Raw genomic sequence first — 22962 nt, 5'->3', positions numbered from 1 at the left:
GGTGGGAAAGGAAGAAGCGGAGGGCTTTGAGTCCTTCGTGATGGTGGATGGAGGTGTACAGGGACTGGATGTCCATGGTGAAAATAAGGCGTTGGGGACCGGGGAAGCGAAAATCATGGGGCAGGTGGAGGGCATGGGTGGTGTCCCGAACGTAGGTGGGGAGTTCTTGGACTAAGGGGGACAGGACGGTGTCAAGGTATGCGGAGATGGGTTCGGTGGGGCAGGAGCAGGCGGAGACAATGGGTCGGCCGGGGCAGTCAGGTTTGTGGATTTTGGGCAGGAGGTAGAAGCGGGAGAATGCAGTGGCAAGGCAGAGAAAGAAATCCCAGATTCTCTAATGCAACACTGGAGGTGGATGTGGAAAGAAAGAGATACATTATGTTTCACAGGAATTCATGAGGATCTTAAACAAACATTGCAAAGGGAGTAGAAGCAGGTGATCACAAAGATCACGGACTTTGGCCCCGTAGCTATGGTTATAATTCTCCTAAAGTTTAAAGATACCATAAGAAATGTCAAAGTCAGTGAATGTGTCTTCAAATGTCATATTATACTCGTGGCACTGAGTAGCTGACATTGCCACTGAATGCATTATATCCTTATCGCTCAGCAATCTGTAGCCATCAGGACCCCTGTGTCTGACATTACACTTTATCACCACAAACGTACCACTGCTGCATGCCTCACACCCAGATCTCACCGCTTCCACATATTTCCAGCTATTCAGCTATGACATGCCCATCACCTGAACTCATTACACCATGCCTATTGACATGTAAATTTAAAAAGAAATAGTATAATAAGGCTTAGGATAATAATTGAAATATTCCTGAGGCAAGTTAAAAGCCTCAGGAATAGATTGGGGATAAAATTGAAATATGATAAATGTGAATGGAACAATGAAAGATAGAGTCATAGAGGCTCCATGCCACCCAGTTTTCATAATTAACCTAGTCCCAATTTAGTCCATATCCCTCCATACCTATCCCATCCATGTACCCGTCCAATTGTTTCTTAAATGATGAAATTGTACTCGTTTCCATCACTAATTCTGGCAGCCTGTTCCACATACTCACCACCCTCTGTGAAAAAGAATTGCCACTCTGGACCCCTCTGTATCTCTCCCCTCTCACCTTAAACCTATGCCATCTAGTTTTAGACTCCCCTGTCATAGGGAAAGCTGTTGGTTATGTACCTTATCTATGTCTGTCATGGTTTTATAGACCTCTACAAGGTCACCCCTAAGCCTCCTATGCTCCAGGGAGAAAAGTCCCAGGCTATCCAGCCTCACCTTATAACTCAAACCTTCCAGTTCAGACATCATCCTAGTAAAGCTTTTCTGCACTCTTTCTATTTTAATAATATCTTTCATTAGTAGAGCAACCAGAGTTGCATGCAGTACTCCAAATGTGCCCTTACCAACATCTTGTACAGCTGCAACAAGGCGTCCCAACTCCTATATCTGATGCTCTGACCAATAAAAGCAGGTGTGCCAAAAGCCTTCTTCACCACCCTGTCTACTTGTGACTTCACTTTCAAGGAGTTGTAAACCTATGCCACAGATCCCTTTGTTCTATAATACCACCCAGGGCCCTAACATTGACTGTGTAAGTCCTGCCCTGGTTTGACCCACCAAAATGCAACACTTTGCATTTATCTAAATTAAATCCCATCTGCCACTCCTCAGCCCACTGGCCCAATTGATCAGAAGCTCACTGTGTTCCCAGATAACCTTATTCACTGTGCACTATACCACCAATCTTGGTGTCATCCACAAACTTACGAACCATATCTCCTAAATTCTCATCCAACTCATTTATATAAATGACAAATAACAGAGGACCCAACATCGATCTATGTGGTATGCCACTGGTGTCAGACCTCCAATTTGAAAAACAATCCTCTCCTACTACCCTCTGTCTTCTATCTTCAAACAAGTTTTGTATCTAATTGGCTAGCTCTCCCTGAATCCTGTGAGATTTAACCTTATTCAATAACCCATCGTGTGGTACCTGAACAAAGGCCTTACTAAAATCCATCGAGACAACATCTGCCGCATTCCCTCATCTATTTTCTTGATCATCCCTTCAAAAAACTCAAATTTGTGTTACTCTATTTCCCACATACATAGCCATGCTGACTATCCCAAATGACTTCTTGCCTCTCCACGTGCAGATCCTGTCTTGCAGAATCCCCTCTAACAACTTACCCACCAGAGACATTAGGCTAAATGGTCTATAGTTCCCAGACATTACCCTGCAGCCTTTCTTAAATAATGGCAGAGCATTAGCCATCCTTCAATCTTTGGACACTTCATCTGTGGCTGTTGATGATACAAATATTTTGGCTCATAGCCCCACAATTTCCTCCCTAGTCTCTCACAATGTGCTAGGATACACTTCATCAGGTCCCAGAGATTTGTCTATCTTGAGTGTTTTAAGACTTCCAGCGCCCCCTCTTCTGGAATGTGGATTCTTTTCAAAGCATCATTATTTATTTCCCCAAATTCCATAGCATCCATGCCTTTCTCCATGGTAAATAATGACAAAAATTGGAGGTGTAGTGGACAGCAAAGAAGGTTACCTCAGATTACAATGGGATCTTGATCTGATGGGCCGTTGGGCTGAGAAGTGGCAGATGGAGTTTAATTTAGATAAATGCAAGTTTCCATATTTTGGGAAAGCAAATCTTAGCAGGACTAATACACTTAATGGTAAGGTCCTGGTAAATGTTGTTGAACAAAGAGACCTTGGAGTGCAGGTTCATAGCTCATTGAAAGTAGAGTTGCAGGTAAATAGGATAGTGAAGAAGGCGTATGGTATGCTTTCTTTTATTGGTCAAAGTATTGAGTACAGGAGTTGGGAGGTCATGTTGAGGCTGGACAGGACATTGGTTAGGCCACTGTTGAAATATTGCATGCAATTCTGATCTCCTTCCTGTCAGAAGGATGTTGTGAAACTTGAAAGGGTTCAGAAAAGATTTACAAGGATGTTGCCAGGGTTGGAGGATTTGGGATTATGGGAGAGGATGAATAGGCTGAGGCTGGTTTCCCTGGAGTGTTGGAGGCTGAGGGGTGATCTTATAGAGGTTTACAAAATTGAGGGGCATGGATAGGATAAATAAGCAAAGTCTTTTCCCTAGGATAAATAGACAAAGTATTTTCCCTGGGGTGGGTGAGTCCAGAACTAGAGGGCATAGGTTTATGGTAAGAGGGGAAAGATATAAAAGAGACTTAAGGGGCAACATTTTCACGTAGAGGGTCGTACGTGTATGGAATAAGCTGACAGATGAAGTGGTGGAGGCTAGTACAGTTGCCACATTTAAAAGGCCTCTGGTTGGGTACATGAATAGGAAGGGATATGGGTTCGGTGCTGGCAGGTGGGACTAGATTGGGTTGGGATATCTATGACTCTATGACAAAAATATTCAATTCGGGTCTCACCCGTCTCTTGAGGCTCTGCACATAGATGACCTTTTTAATCTGTAAAAGGTCCTATTCTCTCCCTAGTTAGTCTTTTGCCCTTCATGTACTTGTAAAATCTCTTGGGTTACGCCTTTACCTTATGTGTCCCTTTTAGCCCTCCTGATTTCCCTCTCTAACACACTCTGTACTCTTCAAGGAATTCACTTAATCCCAGCTGCGTATGCATGTCATATGCTTCCTTCTTTTTCTTGACCAGGACCTCAATAACTCTAGTCATCCAGCGTTCTGGTGGACAGCCTGCTCCTGCCAGCCTTACCCTTCACTCTAACAGGAACATGTTGGCCATAACTCACTTTCGAAACATAGAGACATAGAAAAAATACAGCGCAGTATAGGCCCTTTGGCCTTCGATGTTGCACCGATCCAAGCCCACCTAACCTACACTAGCCCACTATCCTCCATATGCCTATCCAATGCCTGTTTAAATGCCCATAAAGAGGGAGAGTCCACCACTGCTACTGGCAGGGTATTCCAGCCCTGCCAGTAGCCTCCCACTTACCAGCTGTCCCTTTGCCTGCAGCATCCTTCCGCAATTAACTTTTGAAAGTTCCTTAGTTCATTAAAATGGGCCTTTCCCCAGTTTAGAACTTTAACTTGTGGACCAGACCATCATTTTCTGCAGCCATTTTAAAACTAATGGAATTATGGTCCCTGGTCCCAAAGTGCTCTCCCACTTGCCCTGCCTTATTTCCCAAGAGGAGGTCAAGTTTTGCCCCTTCTCTAGTAGGGCCATCTATATACCTCATGAGAAATTCTTCCTCAACACACTGAATGAATTTCTCTCCATCCAAGCATCCCAGTCAATATTTGGAAAGTTAAAATCCCCTTCTATTCTAACTGTGTTATGCTTGCAGCTATTGGCAATCTGTTTACATGTTTGCTCCTCATACTCCTGCTGACTACTGTGCGGGGAGGGAGGGTGATGGTGGTGTGTGTGGTGGTCCTACAGTACAATGCTATCAAAGTGATCTCCCCCTTTCTTTTCTCAGTTCTACCCATATAGACTCAGTGGAAGAACCTTCCAGAATGTCCTCTTTCAGTACTGCCATGATGTTCTCTTTGATTGTAACTCCCCCTCCTCTCTTACCTCCCTTTCTATCCTTCCTGTAGCAGATGTACATTGAGCTGCCAGTCCTGTGCCTCCTTCAGCCATGTTTCTGTAATAGCTATCTCAGTCCCACATACCCATCCATACCCCAAGTTTATTTGTCTTACCTGTCAGGCCTCTTGCATTGAAATAAATGCAGTTTAATCCAGAGTTCTCTTGCTTCCTGCCATGCTTTTGCCTGCCCTGTCTGGTACTAGGATTACCAAGACTGCTTCTATTATTTAACTTGCTCTCAATAACCAACTGGATCCCCATCTCAGTGGACAGTTCATCTAGTTAAAAGGATGATGCAGTGGTTGACACCCTCACAAATGAAGTGAGTTATGTTTCGGTCACAGGCCAAATGGGGCCAAAGGTTCCTGACAATTTTAGTTTGGGTTGGGGAAGACTTGCTGAACGTTGTTGAGGACTATTGTCACTGCGGAGCAACCTGTGCTAATTTCTGCTAATTTCTGGATTTGGGTATGCTTAGCAACAATAGTTCGTATTTATGTAGCACATTTAATGTGACAAAACATTACAAATTCTTTCACAGACCATTATAAAGCAAGAGTCAGCAAGGACCCATTCAAGGTGACATAAGGGCAAAAAGACAAAAGCTTGGTCAAAATGATAGATTTTCAGGAGGATCTTAAAGGAAGAAATGGATGTAGTGACTTTGCGATATTCTGAGAGGGAATTTCGTCCACTCGGGCCGAGACAGTAATAGCATGGACCTCAGTGGTGAAATATTTAAAACCAGGGTCCTCAAGAAATCAAAGTTAGATCAGCACATTCAATTTTAATGGCATATATATTGGAGAATTGTGGGACCAAGAAAAGATTTTTAAAAATGGAGATGGGCAAGGCCACTAAGAAACTTAAAAACAAGAAGGAGAATTTTAAAATTGAGCCACTGATTGATCAAGGGCCAATGCAGATAATTGTAATGCAGATGATGCAACTAAAACCGCAGGTAGTAGAGTTTTGGATGACCTCAAATTTAGAGAGAGCAGAAGAATTTGGGAGACCAACTTTGGACTAGTCAAGTCCAATAGTAGCAAAGGCTCAAATAAGGATTTCAGCCTCAAATAAGTGTCAGAATAAGGATATATTACATATGTGAGAATAGATGATCAGTTAACCTTCCGGAGAGGCTGATTACTAATTCAAATATGTTAATCACTTCATTACAATGTCATTTTAACTGATATTCAAATTTAATAGCATATATGGATTTCCCAGCCTTCCTGATGCTTGCTATTTTGTCACCAAAACCAAGATGAGAACACAACAGCAATTCAGGAGGTTCATTTAATGTCAGATAAATACTGCAGATATTCGTGCTTACGGCTTAGGAAGAGGTTTTGCGCAGAGAACTTGTGGTGATTGTTAAACTGAACACTTTGGATGTTTTGAGAGTTACATCAGGAGAGACAGTTGACTGCTGACCATTGGGAGAAGCTTGCTGTAGGAGATCTGTAATAGGGTAGCAATCTGGAGAGTAGTGACTGGTGGGAAGTCAGTCTTGCTATGCATGTTCTTTCAGGGGCTGAATTTCCTAGATTTTGGGAAGAGCAACATTTCTGCAGATGGAGCTTATTACTTCCTATCTGACCAACCTCAGTGATGGCAGGCATTGTCTGCCAACACGAAGAAGACCTGTTCCCTGCTGGGCCTGGCTGCCTTGCATCACCAGTAAAGTGCATCATCATGAAAGTGACCATTTCTTTGTCTACAGACTCTTCCAGGTACAGGATCTTCCAGGTAGTTCCACAAAGATGTGTAAGACATCACACTGATTGATTGTCTGCCAAGGCTGTCAATTATGTGAACTTCAACTGTGATGTTACCAGTTACGGCGCGCAAGTGCTTGGGTTTACATCTCTGACGAGCTTCCTGCACAGTTGCAGGGCATCTTTGACTACACACTTAGGAATCCATGCACCCCCAGATCAACCAGGCGTGTTCAGAATGACATGTTTCCATTCCATCAATATTCATGATCAGAGGTTTTCACAAATATGTTCCAGATTCCAGGAAGAGTTCTCATGATACTTTCAGCCCAGAGAAGTCCAGACACTCTGCTGCATTGAACCTGCAGACCAACATCAGATTTGACTGATAAGAGACAAAGAATAGCTTCTTCAAACTTGACTGTGACACCCATGGGAAACACAACTACTTTATCTCAGGAGAAGCACAACAGAAATGCTACAACAACCACCATTTGTGCCGCTTAACAAGTAAGCAGTGGGCTCAAGATATGGTTTAGATGCTTGAACAGACCTGGTGGTACACCGCACAGCAGTCAGAGTCACCAGACTGATTGTGGTGTAAGGCATTCTGGATAACCTTGTGCAGCATCGGAGCTTAAAGCTGCAAGAGAAACAAGAGTTTGAGCATGTTTCATCTGCAGACAATTCCAAAAGGGGAGAAGAAAAGAAGGATAATGGATGAGGTAGAGGCATCTTGTCTTTTTTGGCACAATATCTGGGCCCATAGATAACAACAAACTTTTGCCCATGTCTTCCTATTCATCACCAAACAATTGGAATGGTAAGTTGCCATTCGGCATTCAATTCCGCTGAACAATGGAACTTAACAAAATAATGTACCGCACCTTTTGCATCTCTTGTATACGAAGGTACCTCACCTTTTGCATACAAAGCTTTACTCTTCTGCTTCCTACCACTCTTTTCTGGTGCAACCCACGTGGTTTCAGTAGAGGTAGGGGCAGGCTGCTGTAACTGCTGAGATTTTTCTTGGCTAAACGTCTGTACTTTGGAGTTGTTGGACCACCTGCCAAAGATTGCTCAACTTGTACAGAGGCAGACTCAGCCATTAGGGCAGAAAGCTTGATGTTAGCATCTAATTAGAGCTGCCGGCATAGAAGAACATTGCATGAGAAGTGTGAGGTGATAATAGGTAATAATGTTTGATAGTGAATTCTGTTTTATTGCATTAAGAGCTGAGCATATTAATAAGTCAAGAACCAGGATAGCAGCATATAACCAGCAGCCATGAGGATTCCATGCTGCAGCAATCCAGACCAAGCACGTGTGCATATGTTGCTGTGTAACTGCAAGTTATCAGTTTGTCTGTTAAGTAAACCTGCTTGTGATTTTCAAATTAATTGAACCTACTTTACCATGAGAATGGTAATTCTGTATTAACAAACATGATAGAGGAGTACTACAGTGAAATAATGTAGGAAGACTTTCTTGCTAGAACTAAAAGAATTACACATCTTACAACAAGAAAATACACATTTATATGGCATCTCCCATGATCTCATTACACTACAAAATGTGTGACATGTAATGAAGTTTCCTGTTTCACATACACAACGTCTTGAGTAATGCAAGAAGCTGGCCTTGGGCTTCAGCAGAATAGCTGAGAATCTCCCCAGTACCGTTTCTGCTTTTCAACATCCCACTGCCCATTTCCCAGATGCAAGAAGAAGACTGTAAATTGAATTTATCTCCTTGTGTTCTGTGAAGATACTGAAATTTCAATAAAACCTTGTTTTAAATTAATTTATGTTCACCAATACCTTTTTTTTTAAAAAAAGTCATCTTCTCAAGAGCTGTTAGCTGGTTGATGTAGAAGGTATTCTGTTCACTTCCCAAAATACCGGTCTGTTGCCTTTGCATACAAATTTCTGGGCATTATAATGGAACATTAGAGAAACATACAGAAATAAAACTAATTGCATTCTCAGAAATTAAACAATAATGGTAATGCTTTTTTTTGCATTAACCATGGTGAAATGAGCGTGCAATGGCCAAATTTGAGTGAATGATGGCCCTATGAGTGTGAGGATGCAGAGAAAAGATGGTGGCATTACCTTTGCAGAATGCTAAAGGTCATTAACTCTCTCCCTGCATTGTTGTGGGTTCCATAGCTATATTGATCAAAGGTGGTGGAGTCTGGTGGTATAGCCTTCTTTGCTAGTCAACAAAAAGAAGCACTGCCCTACTTTCCACCATCCTATCCACTAGCATTTCCAGGTATTTTTCTGCGAATCACAGAGTTATTTTATGAGCCTCCCTTCAAGATAATGTATTACAACTCTTCTTATTCCATACATCATGTCCACTGATCTCAACACTTCATCTTCCCAAATTACTAAACTTCCCTGCATCTGCATTCACTGGGGAGATCTTACCATGTCTTCTGCCTCTGCATCATCATTAGCTGTTCTTCAATCCACTTCCATCACACTCAGTCTATCCCTTTGCAGAAAGGGTGAGTGTGTGCTGAGAAAGTAAGATAATAGCCAAATGATACTTTCTGTGTAAATACATGAGATGTGTCTGTGTCTTTCTATGCAAAGCTACCTAGCAGAAGCATGCAAATCATGTGTCCCTGAGCTCCAAAGGGCTAAAGTGGTGTGTGAGCTCTTCAAAAGCATCCATGATGATGTGATGAAGCTGAGGATTCACTGTCGTCAAAGTATGTGGATGGACAATAGACGAGGACACTGACCATGGAGTATCCAAGAATGTTGTGAAGGAGACAGAGTTAGATGAAGGCCCACAGAACCTTGCAGGAAGCTGCTGCTGCCAGGTCACTGTTCTAACTTTCATTTGGGAATTGGTGCTGTTTAATTTCTCAGGGAGAATTGAAAACTGTATAAGAATGAGTTGAGTGTAAGTAATAATGAAATGATAAGGTTGTTGCAGGTCAACTGGCAAGATTCTTAAATCACCATTTAAACTTTATGCGGAAAATCAAAATTTGTTTTTCAACATTGAGAACCTGATTTTTCCATTTTTGTTGTAATTTCCCAATTTTCTTGCCATCTCTTCCACCATTGAAGGAAGCAAAAACTTTGGTCCCAGGGTGATCTGGTAGACATGCTACATTTAGATTTTCAGAAAGTTCCAATAATACATAAAGGATTCACAGCACTGACCTGGTTTAAGAATTCATTAACAGACCGAAAATAGAGTAGAGGTCAATGGTAATTTTCAGATTGGCAGTCTCCAATTAGGTACCACAAGGATCGATGTTTGGGCCCTGAGCTATTTACAGTCTATATCAGTGATTTGAAGGTGGGAATTTAACTTAATATTTCCAACTTTATAGGCACATAACTAGGCAGAACTCTGAACTGTAAGAAGGATACAAAGATGCTTCAAAGGGATTTGGAGAGACTAAATGAGTAAACAAAACATTGGCAGATGGAATATAATGGAGAACAATGTGAATTTGTACACTTTGGTAAGATAAATGGAAATTCAGAGTGTTTCTTACATAGTAAGAGTCTGGGATGTATTGAAATTCAAAGGGATTTGAGTACCTTTATATATGGGTCACGTCGATTCTCCTGCTCCTTGGATGCTGCCTGACCTGCTGTGCTTTTCCAGCACCACACTCTTGACTCTGATCTCCAGCATCTACAATCCTCGCTTTCTCCATGCAGGTAAAGCAAGCAATTAAGAAATTAAATGGTATTTTGGCCTTTATTACAAGAGAATTTGAGTACAGGAGTAAAGGTGTCTTACTGCAATCATATGGAGCCTTGGTGAGACAACACCTGGAGGATGTGTGCAGTTTAGGTCTCCTTACCTAAAGAAAAATATATTTTCCATAGAGACTGCAACAAATATTCACCAAAGTAGTTCCTGCAATAGAGGGATTGTCCCATGAGGAAAAATTAAATAAACTGAAAGTATGTTCTCTGGTATTTAGAAGAATGAAAGGTGCTTTCATTCAAACATAAAAGATTATTATATGCTTTAACAGAATAAATGTAAAAAAGATGTTTCCCTTCCCTAGTAGTTAGAATAGTCTCAAACTAAGATGCAAACTATTTAAGACTTAAATGAGGAATTTCCTCACTCAGAGGCTGGTGAATCTTTGCAATTCGCTGCCCTAAAGGTTAATGAGGCTCAGTCATGCGATATGCTGAAGACTGAGATTGATAGATCTCTGTATATTAAAAAACATCAAGGGTTACAGTGACAGTGCAAGGAAGTGGTGCTAAGTTCGAACATCAACCATGATTTCATTGAATGGTGGAGTTGGTTTGAAAGGATGAATGTTCCACTCCTCCTCCTTTTTTTTTTATTATTCACCTGAAAGAATAACGTGGTCTCAACTTAACATCATTTCATAAACATGGCTCAACCAAGGGATGCACAGCACTGCTCTGATGTGTTACTTTGGATTATGCGCTGAAGTATCTTGTGCAGGTTTGATTCAAGGTAACTCAGAAGGTAATGTTACCCCAACCCACAACTGACTGCAAAAATTAACATTAAATTATTGATCGCCGTAATTATAATATTCTTTGCAGAACAAATGAACATAGATATACTTTGCAGAACAAATGAACATAGATATACTTTTTGTTTGTAATGTAGTACTTTACAATGAAATCATATAATGATCCTACAACACTAATAGATAGCTGGCAGTGGGTTACAAAGTATTCAAGCATACAGTTAAGATGACATCATCGCCATAAGCTATATGAAAGTGGATTGAGCCATTTACATGAACATCAGCAGAACCAACTGATTAAATTACTGCTCTAGAATTCAATGCCTGTCATTTCCAATACATAGTGTATAGTTCATACTTTTAAAATATTTATCATTCTGATATACTGAGCAGAGAAAGACAAAGTGTGAGGTAACATCTGATTTTAGAACTGAAGATATATGCATCATACAAACGTCTGTTACTACAATAGAATTTGGAAAGATATGTTAAAGCATAGCCATGAATAAATACAGGACAGTAATGTAATTACATGCCTCAGAAAATATCATTAATTGCAAGAGCAAAGCATCTATGGTTTATAGCTATCATTTCAATTCCTTGATTTGATTACTCACCAGAAATTACTCTCATTATTGTGATGCACATTGACTCTTAATTTCACAGAGTAGCTTCGTCCACTTTTGGGGTTCATTTTTCTTCTAAAAGTGGGCATTAGTGAGGATTCTGAATGCAAATCATTTCTCAAATTAATTCACGAGATTAGGCCTTGCTTAACATTTACTATCCACCCCTAACTGTCCTTGAAAAGGTGGTGGGAGCTGCTTTCTTGAACTGCTACAGTTTATGTGAGAAAGATAATTGCAGTGCTGTTGGGGAGGGGGTTCCAGATTTTGACTCAATATCAAACTGATATATAATTTTAAGTCAGAATAGCGAATGATTTTTAGTGAAACTTCAAGGTCATAATATTTCCATGCTCTTGCTTTTCATTTTCTACTAGGTAATGGAATTGCTGAACCACAGAATTATTACTGTGCACGAGGCCATATGGTCCATCAGGTTTGTACCAGCTCTCTAAATGAGCATATATAGAGGCTGCGGGTTTGAAAGGTTGTTTTGACAAGGCCTTAGCAAATGCAGGCATGGTATGCTGATAATGGATGGGATGCCAGTCGAGCTGGTTTTGTTGTTCTGGATTATGTCAAACATATTACAAGTATAAACTTTGTCAGATTATGTTTTGTGACTGAATATTTAATTTGAGGTAAAATGGAGTATGGAAGGGGGTCGTGTGCCCCATTCTGAATTGTGCCAAAAAACAAGAATGTGGCTTAGCTGTTAAAAGTTAAAGTGAAACTAGGTTGTTTTGTTGGGAATAGAGTGTAAGATTGTCACACCTATAAACAATAACACAAGCCTCTGCCATGACCGAGTAGGTAGATTGTAGGTCCAGTTTTGGTGTGGTGCCATGGAGACAAGTTTTCAGATTGGATGAGATTATAACAAGCCTTTGTACTAGAGGGTTACAACTTTTGTCTCAGACATCCAAAACGCAGAAACAATGAGGTGTATATGAATCCTAGAAAGATATTGCGACAGTAGAAAGAGAAGGAGACAACAAGTACTGCACCTGAAGTAGACAAAATGCTGTCTTTATTATTCGTCATACTGAGGGCAAGTGGGGAGCGCACATTCAGATTAAAGAGGACAAATTTGTGAGGATTAAAGTCGTCTGGAAAACACACTTAACTTTGATTAAAGGGAGTAATCTTCAGGGTAACACTCACTCTGCAATGCAGTTTAGTAATGATTTATTGCACTAACTTTGTGCAGTAAACTTTTATAAGGTACCCTTGTTGAATGCCTTTTGGAAATCTAAATACATGACAATTATTGGCTGCACTTTCTCCCCACTCTGCTTGTGAGTTCTAATAAATTTATCAAAGATGATTTCCCTTTCACAAAACAATATTGATTCAATTTGATTGTATTATGATTTCATAAGCATCTCATTACTAATTCCTGAATAACAACTTCTAATACGTTTTCCAGTGAGAGTTGTCAGACTAACTGGCCTATAGCTTCCTGTTTCTTTCTCCCTCCATTCTTGAATAGAGATGTTGCATTTGCAATTATTTTTAATCTGCTGGAACTATTCCAACGTCTAAAGAACTTAGTTTTTACATTAATTGTAATTTTACAATCTCTACACTAAAGCCCTTCCTTTAAGACCCAAATATGTAGGCAAGCAGGTCTGTGAAAATTGTCAGACTTCAATCCCACCATGCTCGCCACCAGAGGAGAAAAGATTCATGCAGTTGTAATAGGGGACAGCACAGTTATGGGAAAATATTCTCCGCAGCAAAAACAGGAAGTCCCAAAGGTTGTATTGCCTACCTGATGTCAAGGTTAAGGACATCGCTTCTGGGCTGAAGAGGAACTTGGAATGGGAGGGAAGGCATTCAGTTATTATAGTCCATGGGTGTACCAACAACATAAGTTGGTTAGAAAAGAAGATCTCTGAGGGATCATGACCACCTTGGGGTTAAATTTTTTAAAAGATCTCAAAGATAATAATCTCGGGGCAGCACGGTGGCTCTGTGGTTAGCACTGCTGTATCACAGCATCAGGGATCCGGGTTCAATTCCAGCCTCAGGCGACTGTCTGTGTAGAGTTTGCACATTCTCCCTGTGTCTGCGTGGGTTTCCTCTGGGTGTTTCCATTTCCTCCCACAGTCCAAAGATGTGTAGGATAGCCGAATTGGTCATGTTGAATTGCCCACGGTGTTCAGGGATGTGTAGATTAGGTGAATTAGTGTGGGGAAATGTAGATTAGTAGGGGATGGGAATGGGTCTTGTTGGGATACTCTTCGGAGGGTTGGTGTGGACTTGTTGGGCCAAAATGGCCTGTTTCCACATTGTAGCGATTCTATGATATTACCTGAGCTATGTGCAAATTGGCATAGAGTAAGTAAGATTAGGGATGCAAATGGATGACTCAAAGATAGATGTAAAAGAAATGGTTTCCAATGGGCACTGGGCACTGGTACCAATACTGAGGAAAGACAGAGCTGTTCTATTGGGATAAGCTTCCTTTAAACTGAGTGACCAAAACTGGAAACTCAATATTGAAGGAAATCTAGGCAAGTATAGCATTTTGAATTTAAAAAAGGTATCAATGCAATGGTGATTAGTAATATAGGTACAAAAGATCATAACATGAAATCCATTGTGTGAAAGTAACAAATAGCAAGAGAAAGAACAGGTGGTAATTGTCTATAGGCCCCTGAAGAGTGGCCTCACTGTTAGGACAATGTATGAATCAGGAAATGATGGAGGTGTATAAGAAAGCCACAGTTGTCAGGTTGATTTTAATCTGCATATTGACTGGACAAATCAATATGCCTGGACTGAATATACTCTTGTAGAGTACATCAGGATTGTTTCTTGGAGCAGTACATTGCAGAACCTGTCCACAGCAGACTGCATCTAACAATGTATAAGAAGGTAGAATGAATAAATGATATCCTAGTTAAGGATCCTCTCGGGGTTGTGAATGGAGTTTGAAATACAGTTTGAGGTCTTAACCCAACTTCAGTAAGGGCAATTAAGCAAGGAAGGTGAGAATCAGAACAGAACAGGTGGAATCTAACAAAGAACTTGGTATAATTGAGAATGTTAACCAAATTATATATTGATCCTGTTGTTCCACAGTTGAGCGTTTATAGCTGTGTCTTTGTTTGTGTACGTATGTATCTGTGTTTGGGGGTGTGTAATGGAGACAGTTTAGACTGAGTTTAACTCTGCATCTCTGCTTGGATGATGCCTGTCCTTTTAAGTATTTGACTGCGACGTCATCAAGAGAGTTCCCTGTGCTTACTTGTCCCAGGAGTCATTAATGTGGACACTGTGGAGGAGCTTTACTCTGTATCTAACTCCAAAAAAAAGGATATATCATCAGAATTTGTGGATGATACACAAATTGATTTAGATTTAAATGAGAATATAGAAATATTGAATATAGAAAACATGGTTAGTAAGTTTGCGATTGACACCAAGGTTGGTAGTATAGTGGACAATGAAGGTTATGTAAGATCACAAAGACTACAAAGAGATCTTGATCAGTTGGATCAATGGGCTGAAGAGTGGGAGATGAAGTTTCATTTGGATAAATGTGAGGTATTATGTTTTGGGAAAATAAATGAAGACAAGACTTATGCAATCAAAAGTAGGGTCTTGGTCAGTGTTGTAGAACAAAAAGATACATGATTCTTTGAAGCTTTGATTTGGAGATGCCGGTGTTGGACTGGGGTGCACAAAGTTAAAAATCAAACAACACCAGGTTATAGTCCAACAGGTTTAATTGGAAGCACTAGCTTTCGGACTGCTGTTCCAAAACCACCTGATGAACGAGCAGCACTCCGAAAGCTAATGCTTCCAATTAAACTTGTTGGACTATAACCTGGTGTTGCGTGATTTTTAACTCTTTGAAGTTTGCATCACATATAGATAGTTAAGAAAGCATTTACCATGCTTAACTTCAATGCTCAAACCTTTGAATATTGGATTTGGGACATTACATTGAGGATGTACAGAATGTTGGTGAGGCCTCTTCTGGAATACTTTGTCCAATTCTGGTCACCCTGTTATAGGAAGGATATTATTAAGCTGGAGAGGGTTCAGAAGAGATTTGCCAAGATGTTGCCCGGGATGGAAGATTTGAGTTATAAAGAGAGGCTGGATAGGCTGGGACTTTTTCACAGGAGCCTGGGAGGTTGGGTAGTGACTTTATTAAGGTTTATAAAATAATGAAGTGTATAGATAAGGTGAATGACAGGTATCTTTTCTCTCGGGTGGATGATTTCATGACTAGGAGGCATATTTTTAAGGTGAGGGGAGAAAGATTAAAAAAAAACATGGAGGCAATTGTTTTACACATAGAGGAGTCCGTGTGTGGAATGAATTTCCAGAAAACATGGTGGATGTGGGTACATTTACAATGTTTAAAAGGCATTTAGATAAGTACATGAATAAGAACTGTTTGTCAGGATATATATGGGCCAAGCACAAGCTGGTGGGACTAGTTTAGTTTGGGATTATGGTTGACGTGGACTGGTTGGACCAAAGGGTCTGTTTCCGTGCTGTCATGACTCTATGAAAGAGTTGTCAAAAGCAGGCTGGGGAAATAGACTAAGGGAAAGGTCAGTGGAAATGCAGAGGCAAACATTTCAGCAGATATTGCATAATGTTCAGCAAAACATAATTCCAGTCAAAAATGACGTGATAAAAAGGGTAAATCACTTACAGCTAAGAAAGGCAGTAAGGGGCCATATCTGACCAAATGCAAGCTATACAAAATGGTGAAAACTAATGGTAGACCAGAGGATTGGGAATTTTTTTAGGAACCGTTGGTGGATGACTAATAGTTAATTAGGAGGAATAAAATTGATGATGAAAGTAATTTAGTAGGTAATATAAAAACAAACTGCAAGAGCTTCCATGAGGGAATGTGGTAAGTGTGGAAAGTAAGTGGGACCCTTGGAGGATTCAAGAGGGGAATTAATGACAAGAAAAAAGAGGAATGGCAGATAATTTAAAATAATATTTTCCAGCAACATTTAAAAGGAGGGGAACTGTTTCTCTTCTTTACCTAGTCATAGCAAATCAAAAGCAAACATTCCAATTTCTGACCTTTATGATAGAATTGTCATTGATGAAGCTGCTGAAGATGTCTTGATCCATTTCCAATGACCACAACTACCTTCCTTCGTACTAGATATGATTCCATCCGATGGAGTGTTTTCCCCGATTTGCACTAATATTAATTTTGCCAAGGCTCCTTGTGGCCTGTTTCAGTCAAGTGCTGCCTTGCTGGTAAGGGCAGCTGTTCTCACCCTACTTCTGGAATTCCTTTGTTTCGACCTTGTTTCTGACCAAGGTTAAAGGTCTGAAGCAACATGACCAAGGACTAGCCCAAACCGAGAAATGGTGGAGAATTTATAGGTCTGTGATTGCCACTTACTAACACTGTTGACAATACCTTCCATCATTTTACTGATGACTGAAAGTAATCTGCTGGGATTGGATTTGTCCTGTTTTGAATGATAGGATTTACCAGGTTAATGTTTTCCTCTGTTGGCTAGATACCAGTATTGTAGATCGATTAGAGCTGTCGCTACGTCTGGAACACAATACCTCAATTGCAATTGGGATAACAGACAGGAATCCATAACCTATGCTGTATCCAGTGCACTCAGGCATTCCTTGATATCACATGAAATGAATCAGATTGTCAGAAAAGTGTCTCCATGCTGTTAATATTCAAGGGGTCAGGCTGACCCTGTTTTTGCAGGTTTATTGATAAATGTTTTCCAGTTATTAGCTTATAAGTCTATTATCAAAGTTTACATTGGTAGTATAACATAATATTTACTTTGGACACATGGCGTAATGTATCTATAACAAAATGTATCTATAGTTTTTAATCTGGTCTTACTTTTCCACTCTCATCAGACCTGTTTTTCTTTGTTCAGTGCACAATAAGAATTTTAAAATGACGCATAAGCTGACCATCATAAGTTTAAAAGGAATTGTACAAAAGATGTCTAATTTGACTGAACACAAATTACAATAATAACTCCGGCTCAGCTCTGTACTTCATAGCTAATTTTTCAAATCATTTAATCCAAACCGAGTTCAGTCTTCCTACAGTGCCTACAGATGAATGCGATGAGAATCAGACAATGTTGATTCACAATTCAACCTACCGAGGTGCTGGATGGTGGGTGAAGAGCAGTGAGAAATTGAAATCCATCAGAGATTCTAATCAGACTGGTTATACAGCCTGTTTCAAATCATTTTGGTCCTTAACAGTTTCAGACAAGTGGTACAATATGTCAGTATTAACCCTAAAGTAAGAGCTGGGTTAACAGACTGTTAAATCAGAACAGCTGCAGGGATATATACAATCCCAAACGAGCAGCTGTTCTGTTAGCAGTTAAACAGATCAAATATCCTCTGGAACAGTTGAAAGCAATCTTTGTTTATATATGGCAAATCACACCATTAAAGAATCAAATCTGGGTTGCTTACTTGTTTTTAACTATGACAGGATTGTTGAATCAGATCAAAAGATAATTTGCTGAGAATGAGAAATTGAAATCCGTCAGAGATTCTAATCAGACTGGTTATACAGCCTGTTTCAAATCATTTTGGGCACTCTCATTATTTCCTTGTGTGTGAGGGCTGCGAAAGGAACAAAAGAAAGGGCCAGACTTGTAGAATTAAACACAAACTTTATTTACAATATCAATCCAGATGTGCTCACAGAAACATGATAATAGACAGTTAAATCAAATCACAATATGTCATTTCCTCTCTGACCCATGGACATAGATTTCCTGAACTTTGACTTTTCCCTGAGCACATTTTTATAGATAAATGGAACATGTGAAATTCCAAAGCAATGCCATAAACACTCGAGCAATGGCAGGTCCAATCTCCAGCTTGTACTAAATTATTTAAGTTGAACTCAGTCATGGACTTATGGATTTGAGAAGGAAACCTCAAGTTCTGATATAGCTTGTGTAGAAGTTAGATCAAGGCTAATTTGGGCTCTGTATTTAAATAGCCTGCCAGTACTCACCATCAAGCGTCAACTACAAGCCAAGGTATTGGAGGAAGATGCAAAATTATATTTCAGCAACAGAGTCAATGAGGTCGATGCTGATTTTCAGCAATAGCCGAAATTTGGTCTGGATGGGAAGTATCCTAAATTGCTGAGGGACTTAAGGGTAGAAATTGCAGGTGTGCTGGGACAATCTACCAATCCTCCATGGATACAGAGTTGACACCAAAGGACAGAAGGATTGTTGGGAATGCATATTTAAGGACTACATGAAAAAATTGGAAGTTAGGAAATGCTTTGGACATTTTCTGAGTTAGGTAGGGGTTTATCAAGGGGTGAGGTTGACAGTTTCATGTGTGTTTTAAGTCATATGTTGTTAACAGAAAAAATAAATGACTTAGGAGAAAACAACAAAGGTTTCAAAGAGGTAACCGATTGAGTTTATTGTCTGAATGACCAGACAACCTTGCTTTGAAAAGACTAGAGGAGCCTGTATGCTCATGGTTTTTTAGCAAACATTTCTGTACTTGGAATTCTGTTCTGAGGAATCAGTAATAAAGATGTACCAGAAACTGTTAGACTGTCCCCTGAAATTCTGATCTCAGTCGAAGTTCCTTCGAACCTGACAAATAGCAGTATTTCTGCCTACCTTATGAAACCTAAAAAGCTAATCTGTGACTATATTCTAAAGATTCAAATCTTTATTAACTGTAATCAGAGCTAAAGGCCTAAAATCAGATTATGGTTATGCATAATTTGATTTTGTCAGCAGAAATTCAGTAGACATGAGAAGCCATCACTTTCTATCCTTTGTTTCCACACTCAGGCCAAGAGGGTTTTTTCCCACCTTTACTTTTTCCAACATCTGGACAGACTGATCTTCTTGAGGTTACCATGAAGGAAGGATTCTCTTTCTCAACTTCTCCCCTCACCTGACGTGTGGTGACACTTATGTTAAACCACCATCCAGTCAACTCTCTCCAGTGAAAGCATCTTTATGGCCCGATAGGACTATGTGACTTTAGATGTTAACCAACATTTGCTGCCTCTTTTAAGAATACGTTTTGTTTCTAATAAAGCAGATTATTTTGATTCCAAAGAAACCTGGTGAAAATCTCCGTTACTGTGGATAGTAGTACAAAAAATAAATAATTTGCTATTTTGGTATTTGAATCAACACATTTGGGTGGCACAGTGGCTTAGCGGTTAGCACTGCTGCCTCACAGTACCTGGGTCCGAGTCCAGCCTTGGGCAACTGTCTTGTGGAGTTGCACGTTATCCCTATATCTGTATGGGTTTCCTCCAGGTGTTCCGATTTCCTTCCACAGTCGAAGGTGTGCAGGTTAGGTGGAGTGGCCATGCTAAATTGCTCATAGTGTCCAGGGAAGTGCAGGCTAGGTGGATTAGCCATGGAAAATGCAGGGTCTCAGGGATGGGGTGGGTCTGGATGGAATGCTCTTCAAAGGGTTAGGCCTTTGTTCAGAAAAGATCAGTCTTAATCCGCCGTTGCTGTGCCAGTCAACTGTCTGACTACACTAATCCCATTTTCCAGCTCTTGGCCCATAGCCCTGGAGGCTATGGCAATGTAAGTGAATATCTAAATACTGTTTAAATGTGAGGAGAGTTTCTGATTCAACCATCCTTTTAAGAAGTAAGTTCCAGTTTTTCATTAATGTTGGGTGAAAAAAAATGTCCTGTACATCTCTATGACTCTACAACTCTCCTCTTAGCCTTTTACGTCTGACCTTAAATCTATGTGTCCTGATTATTGATCCCTCTTCTAATGGAAAAAATGCCTTCCTACCCGCTCTACCTATACTACTCATAAGTTTGTACACCTCTATCAAGTCCCTTCTCAACTGTTGCTGCTCCAAAGAAAACAACCCAAGCATATACAATATTACCTCATGGTTCAGGCCCTCTAACTGTCCTCAGAGTTAAATCTCCTCAGTACCCTCTCTCGCCCAATCACATTATTGCTATAATGCAGTAACCATAATGGCATGTGGTACTCCAATTGTGGCTTACACAGCACTTCATGTTATTCTAGCATAACTTCACTGTTCTTGTATTCTATGCCTCAGTTAATTAAGGCAAGAATCCTGTCTTTCTTCTTAAACATCTTATTGACCTGCCCTGCTACATATTGGCATAGATAGACGATTGGCTAGCTGACAGAAAATAGAGAGAGGGAATAAATGGATCATTTTCAGGCTGGATGGATGTCACAAGTCACAGGAGTCAGTGATGGGGCCTCAACTTTTTACAATTTATATAAATGATTTGGATGAAGGGACTAAAGATATGTTAGCTCAATTTGCTGACAACAAAGGTATGAAAGTAAGTTGTGAAAAGGATGTCGGAATTCTACAAAGGGATGTAGATAGATTAAGTAAGTGAGTGGGGGTCGAGACTTTAGTGCTGGAAATGCACAGCAGGTCAGGCAGCATCCGAGGAGCAGGAGAATGGACGTTTCAGGCATACGCCCTTCATCAGGGATGAAGCTTGTGGGTCAGGGCTGAGAGATAAATGGGAGGGGGTGGGTTTGGGGAAAGATAGCTGAGAAAGCGATAGGTGGATGAAGATGAGGGAGAAAGTGATAGGTCAGAGGGGCAAGTGATGGACAAGTCCGGGTAGCGGTACCAAGTTGAAGGCTTGGGACTGGGATAATGTGGGGGAGGGGAAATGAGGAAGTTGTTGAAATCCACATTTATCCCAGGTGGTTGCAGGGTCCCAAGGTGGAATATGAGGCTTTCCTCCTCCAGGCATCGGGTGGTAATGGTTTGGCGGTGGAGGAGGCCCAGGACCTGCATGTCCTTGACGGAGTCAGAGACGGAGTTGAATTAAGGGAGTGAGTAAAGATCCGGAAAATGCTAATTTTCCAGATAATGTGGGAAAGTGGGAAATTGTCCATTTTGGCAGAAAGAATTTAAAAGTATGGAATATCTGGAAAACTAGTAGAATATTATGTATTATTGCGAGGGGAATTGAATTCAACAGTAGAGAGGTTGTACTTCAGCTACGATATACAGTATTGGTCACTATACCTACAGAAGGATATTAATGCATTGGAGGAAGTTCAGTCAATATTTATTTGATTATTACTCTGAAAGAGCAGATTTGCCTTATGATAAGCATGTAGTCTTTGGAGTTTGGAAGATTTGGAGGTAACCTGATTGATTTATTAATTGATCCTGAGAGTATTGACCAGGTGGATGTGGAAAAGATGTTTCTTCTTGTGGGAGAAACTAGAACTTGGGGTCTTAGTTTAAAAATAAGAAGGTGCCCATTAAAGACAGAGATGAGCAGGAAAAATAACCTTGAAATGGTTTTGTAAGTTTGGAATTCTCTTCTAAAGATGGTGGGTGTAGAATGTTTACATTTTTTTTAAGGCAGAGGTAGATAGATTCATGATTACCAAGGGGATGAAAGATTATCAGGGTATGCAGGAATGTAGAGTTGGGCTTAAAATCAGATGAGCCATGATCTTATTGAATGGTCAAACAGACTCAAAGGGCCAAATGGCCTACTCTTGTTCCTTGTTCATGTTTACATTCCAGTGAAAGCTACTTTTTCTTCTGTATTTCATTGGCACTGCACATCCTCAGTTGTAAGCTTGCAACATGTCTTACAATCTGATGACAATTTAGGCAAGAACATTGCTAAATAGTTCACAAATGCAACAAATCGTTGCACTGTTTTCACATCATTTGGTTCCTTGTTAGGATCCAAATGAAGTCATTTTGTTGTCAGTACCTGACCTATGTACTTGACTTCAGATATTTTCAATTGCATCTTTTCTTGCTAAGCTTCTGGCTCATCTGGCAAGATTGTTCTCACAATCTGTGATGCCTTCTTTAATTGTGCCTCCACATGCATAAAATTAGCAGATCAAGAGCTTTCATTCTGGGATGATCACAGAATATCTCATGCTGCTGCATTGATATTCTTCTGGAACAGTGGAAATGCTGAACAGCATCTGCAACAATCTGTATTGCCCAAATGGTGTCCAGAATATAGTTAGAAAACTGTTGCTTACATCCAGCAGAGTTGCCAATAATCAGACTTTGCTTTGGTAAGTGTGGCAACATTTCTTCAGTGTTTGCAATGGGGCACTAGGATCTCATCAAAGTTTTATTCAGATCCTTTGAATCTATGCACACTCTCAGTTTTGCAGGCTATTTCACCACCACCCATGCTGCTAATGCACTTTGATGGAGTTGTCACTTTCCTGACTATTCCTTCCTTTTCCAACTCTTTGGGAGCATTATGGAGAAGTAGAGCGGAAGGGAGAGTGGAGGGATAGGATGGCATGGGGAGGTGAGAAGAGGACAAGGAGGACATAGGGCAAGAGGGACAGAGAGGAAATGAAGACAGGAAGAGGTAAGGTGGAAAAAGGAGGGGGGAAAGAGGGAGAAGGGTTGCAGTGATTATGAGATCCCTGATTGGGGTTGATGGGGGAAAGTGGGAGAGGTACAAAGGGAGAAGTGACATGGTGGAAGAGAGGGTGTGGGAAGAGAGGGAATTA

General features: G+C 40.4%; 1 long non-coding RNA gene across 2 annotated transcripts in view; it reads left to right on the top strand.

The window, feature by feature from the left end:
• LOC122554369 overlaps positions 1-22962 on the top strand; it is a 28608-nt gene that overhangs the window by 4490 nt on the left and 1156 nt on the right. The window contains exons 2-3 of one of the 2 annotated variants that reach the window (XR_006312981.1): positions 11809-11867; positions 19261-19505. This is a non-coding gene — a long non-coding RNA (uncharacterized LOC122554369). Of the gene's footprint in view, positions 1-11808; positions 11868-19260; positions 19506-22962 lie in introns of those variants that run through there. The other variant, XR_006312979.1, reaches the window with a different exon arrangement.

The sequence above is a fragment of the Chiloscyllium plagiosum genome, chromosome 1 (assembly GCF_004010195.1).
Source record: "Chiloscyllium plagiosum isolate BGI_BamShark_2017 chromosome 1, ASM401019v2, whole genome shotgun sequence".
In the NCBI taxonomy this organism is placed as follows: Eukaryota; Metazoa; Chordata; class Chondrichthyes; order Orectolobiformes; family Hemiscylliidae; genus Chiloscyllium; species Chiloscyllium plagiosum.
The sequence above is the reverse complement of the archived record's forward strand: the minus strand, read 5'-3'. Positions and strand labels throughout refer to the sequence as shown.